General features: G+C 39.9%; 1 long non-coding RNA gene across 3 annotated transcripts; it reads right to left on the minus strand.

Annotated features, from left to right (window-relative positions):
* On the minus strand, window positions 1-3,792 carry LOC115578462 (uncharacterized). Of its 3 annotated transcripts, none has more exons than XR_003983458.1 (4): window positions 3,573-3,792; window positions 2,271-2,462; window positions 1,242-1,364; window positions 1-662 (listed from the first exon to the last, which is right to left on the minus strand). It is a non-coding gene; the product is annotated as an uncharacterized LOC115578462 (long non-coding RNA). The 3 variants fall into 3 exon arrangements; XR_003983459.1 differs by having other exon boundaries at window positions 2,947-3,792; XR_003983457.1 differs by having other exon boundaries at window positions 2,271-3,792.
* Window positions 3,793-5,222: the final 1,430 nt, after the last annotated feature.

The raw sequence follows: 5,222 nt of genomic DNA on the forward strand, positions 1-5,222 counted from the left end.
TAATGTCCATTATTTTATTGGGACATTTCAAGTTCACATTAAAACAGTGGAATACATTTTTAACATTGCTGCATCACAAACATAATGCAAAGTCCATCGATTCAAGTGCTTTACATACATACAATAACCTAAATATTGAAAAAGAAAAGGAAAAAAACAACAAAGTTCTTAGGTTTTTGCCCCCTTCACATGTTTAGTCTACATATTTTGGCAAATTACATCAGTACAAACTAGAACAATCAAACAGTGACATAAAACTGGAATGAATGTAAACATCAGTTTTTGGTACCTGAACTTAACGGGGTGAAGCTGATGAGAGCTCAACTTGCAGCTTAACTAGCTGGGGTGTTGGATGACTCCATCGCAGCAAGTTGAGACCTGATTAACTTCACGGCATTGGATTCAGGACCTGGGATCTCATAGATACATGCCTGAATAAACTCCCAAACCTGGGCACACGGTTTTGGGTAGTTGACATCCAAAACAAAAAATGCTTTAAACCACCCATCCACCGCACCCAACAGAGATGGGTGATCCGAGGCTATCCCACTGATGACCACAAAGGCCTGAGAACACTGATGCTCCTCCCCTAGCACGAGGACATACGGGTATTCTGTGCTACTGCTTGCAACCGCCAGGTACTGCACCATGTCTGTTCCAGGCTGAAAAAGAAAAAAGAGAAGAAAAAAAAAAAAACAAGATTCAATAATTAGTTCGTACAACAGGTTAGGTTCAACTCCACAGGTAATGCCCAGTGCTGTACCAGACACTGTATCTGCAGTCTGAGTCCAATAAGCACATTTCTGTACATGCCAAAATGACCAGTCAATTCCACTTAGCACAGTATTAATGATGATTGTCTCAATGCAGTGTTTCTCAAAAGTGCGGTCCAGGAATCCCCAAGGATCCTAGAGGTGGGCACCATGGGGGCCCCAGCAAAAGTAGTTACTTGCATCAAAATCAGTTTAACCACTTTAATCCTATTTTACTCTTAGCTTATTTGAAAATGAGAGATCGATATACTCAGAACTTGTGGTGATGCGAAGGCCTAGCTGACTTTCAAAAAATGTTGATAAATCTTGAAAAATTATGAACAATTTGGAATAATTTTGAAAAGATTTAATATACAGTAAGTCTTCTCTTGGAGTCTCTACAAAAACTTGTAAGATGGGGGTCCACGGCCAAATACACATATAGGGGTCCTTGTCATGACATTTTTCAAAAGCACTGTCTTAACTCACCGGCTGGATGTCAATGAAGGCCCTGCGAACCTCCAGCTTGCTGGGGCGGCACACGTCCAATTTTGTACGATACAGTTGGGAGCAGCACCAACAGCAGCTGTAGCCCTATGTCACCCTGCTGATCTGTAAAAATAAAACATTTATTAAACGTCTGTCATTATTAAAGAACCACTTCACTAATTTTCAACCCATCTTCATACAATTGGTCCTCACTTATGCTCACTAAATTATGACACCACTTATGTCTACTAACTCTGTCTCAGAAGAGGACTGAACAGCTGAGAAACCTGACAGCCAGCGACATCCACATTTTTTTTTAGGTTTGGTCTTTTCAAACATAATTTCAAACTTGAAAAAAAAAAAAACATTAATAGAAGCAATGTATTATATACTGAATAAAAATGTCAATTTAATTTTAAATAGAGAGTAGACCGAAATGTCATCATATTTAAGTGAGCATTAGTGAGGAACAATTATATCAAAAGACACGTTGAAATGGGTGAATTTGTCCTTTAACTCTTAACTTTATGTACTGTGGGGATTTTTCTTTGCCAGTGGATCCTAGGACCCCCAGTGATCCTTGAAACAGTTCCTGGGGCCCCTCAGCAAAAACATGAATAATGTGTTTTCACCTTTATGTAAAAGAAAGCAAGAAGATCCGCACACCAAACAGCTCCCATTAAGGATATTTATTGTGTGTAACATTTCGAGTCTTGTTTAGATCCAGCACCCAACTAGATGTTTTTCGGATGTGTGTGTGACCTCTACTTTTTACTGTTTCACCATTAAGTAACACAATGTCAGAATGTATGACTACCATTTAAGATTCCTTGATATTTAAAAGTTTGAAAACCACAGCAACAGACGTCACTTCAAACTATGACATGCCTGATCTCAAACTCACACTGCTGCACTGAGAAAAAGCTGACATCGACAAAGTTGAGGGCCACATGTTACACCAGCTCTATGTAAATACCTGCCGAGAGTGAATCGATGTTTGCATTGAAAAGAGACAAAAACACAACTCACCCACTCTCCTCCAGTGATGCAGCAACTTTCCGCGTCCAGCATAGCGTCCAGGCACTGACAAAACACGTCTGAGTCCTCCTGGCGTGCCTGGTGTAGCATCCCCGGCTGAATGATGGTCAGACTCTCTTTAACTGATGGTCCAAAGTGTTTATTGCAGGAACCTTGAACACTCCTTCGAACACACCGTAAGAGCTACAAAAAAGGTATAAAAAATAGATGTAAATACCTTCCGTCATGACCTTATTGTATCATAAATTCACACAAAATATAATCATGCATTCTTCTCTTAGCTTCTTCAATCATTGTTACATTCACAGAAAAATATTTTAATCTGTTTTAACATAAATGACAACCTCTATTAGAGAGTTGTATGTAATGTTTTTAACTTACAATTAAACTTTTAACCAGGACATTTGCATTAAATATTAACCTGTAACTTTATATATTAAAGCCACTTCAAACCACACAAAATGCCTTTTTTTATATTAACAAACATACAAATGAAATGAATGAAATGACCAGCCTCATCTCTGCTCCTCTGTACCGACAGGACGGTTGGGCTAACGCTAATTAGCGTTCCCGCTAGCTTAAACACGCTATATCAAAACTGTAAAAGTTATGGTCTGAATCAAACATTAAACATGTCATGAAGCGACAACAAATGACAACAACAAACCTTGTGCCCTTTATCAGCCAGGTGCCAAATAACTCATTTTCATTATGTTCAGCAAAACCTTGCAGGCAGACTTTCAACATGGAGACACACACGAATCACCAGCGCACACACCAGATGCTTTTTGTTCACAGCGAGACGGTTTCAAAATAAAAGTCCCGCATTTAGCGTCTAATATAATTGATTAAATGATAACCTGGCTTATGTCTAACGTTAACTCGTGTCACGGTGCGTTAGACCATGGATTAAATTTTCACCGGAATACTGCTACCAGTCGCTAATGGCAGGTGCGTTAACTTTACACTGGGGGCATCACCCCCCACTAACATCCAACACAGCAAAAACGGTTCACTTCACATTAACTTTACCACAACTGAATACACACACAGCTAACGGAAATCCCTGCACTGCTAGAATTTGATAGTCTATCAAAGTGTGTGTCACAAGTGACAGAACCAAGTATTTTATCAGGTGAAAATAACTAGCTAACTGTTAGCAAAAAAAAAACTAGCTAGCGAGCAACTCGGAAAAAACGGCTCGAGTAGCAGAGTGAGGTGAAGACACATTTGGCTACCACATTAAGCTATCAAAACTAGATGTTGTAGGATAATAAGTTAAGGTTTACTTACCATTTACATAGTTTTCTCTGGTCTCAAGCTGGAGAGGGATTAACGTTCGCCTCAGCCCGTTCAAATCTAAAGCCCGCCCAAATCTGAAACCCGCAGATATCTTCAACCCAATCTGTTGGGTCAAAATATTTAACCCAACCTTGGATCAAAACAACCCAATCAGCTCAAAATCCACAGCAACCCAGCGGATGGGTTATGAAAATAACCCAGCATTTTTTAGTGTGTAGCGGTGCATCCTCCAGAAAGGGGTAAACGAAGGCCGCATTTGGAGGAGCCTTCGAATTGGAACAGCCTTCATGCGGCGTTGTGACGTAATTGGCCTTCAAATGCTCCTCTTCATAAACCGAAACAAGTCCAGTTGACTACAATGCAGCACATAGATTTACCATGAACTGGATGACTGAGCACTTTCATCAACAGGAACTCTATTCTGTTTCCATTTCAGGGAAGTCATGAGTTGTTTTATTTCTAAATATTACAGATTTTGATGCTGCTGTGGAGGCAGGAACGATCACTCTGACATAATAATTGGTTTGGAGTTAAACAGAGGGGCAGTTGCCAGTAAACACAATGATAGAATGAAGTCCTGCGTGCTCTGTTAATGGTACCTTGTGGAGTTTTGTAACCAACAAGTTTGTCAGCCAGTTCATTGAAAGAAAAGTGCATCCCGGTGCCAAGTGGTTAAGACGTTTTATTATATACCTGCAACATTCTGGATAGAGCCAATGTGAAATGAATGTTATCATCCTCTTTCGAGCAAACTCTAATAAAAACAACTACTCAAATGCTGCATTTATCACAGCGTTCAGCCAACTTCCAGCACACATTTTGGTGCTCTAGTGAGCATTTGTCAGCAGTACAGTGTATATAGGGCTGAGTCAAAACAAACTAACAGTGTTTGTGTGTGTTCATAATGAAGGAACAGATCATCCAGTGCAACAGCGGTGGCTCACTGATGTGTCTTTAATAAGTTTGGCGCAACAACAACAGCAGCAGCAGCTCTGTGGAACAGAAGAAGATTTATCTTTGGATGCACACAGAATGATTGTTAAAAATTAAGTGCACCGGACTGTAAAATAACCAAAAAGACGGCTTATGACATCCGGTACACCTGTCGCTGGTGCCGTCATGTTGTTTTTGGAGTGATTGGAAACCAACCTTTTCAGTACTTAAGTTATAAGGATCTGTTGACGATCAGCAAACAGCCGATGCTGCCATCTGTGGTGGATCTAAAATCATCCTCACACTTCTTCACAGATGGTTTGCAGTCATGATTATCTGCACAGAACAACTCCATAGTCTTTTACACTTTTCATGAATGAGAGAACAACAATTGGCTATTTTGTCGAGAAAGCAACAGGAGTGATTTATTTTTTTACATTTTAAAGGAGTACACGACACAACCTGCTGCACGTTTCATTTTCCAGTGATCAAATTTCAAATTAAAAGTGACAGCCCCAGGAAACGCTTTTGCATGCCGATCACAGCTCCTCAAAAGTTGCTCCAAAGTGCCACTGTCGACCCAAAAGTCCCAATTAGACCTTTTTAATTTGCCCTCTAAGAAATTCTTCTATTTTGAAAATGTGGTGGTTTACTGTGTTGATTCAACTCTGGGGTCATTTTTGAGGTATTGCATACTGTATGATTGCA

The sequence above is a fragment of the Sparus aurata genome, chromosome 3, assembly GCF_900880675.1.
Source record: "Sparus aurata chromosome 3, fSpaAur1.1, whole genome shotgun sequence".
Lineage (NCBI taxonomy): Eukaryota > Metazoa > Chordata > Actinopteri > Spariformes > Sparidae > Sparus > Sparus aurata.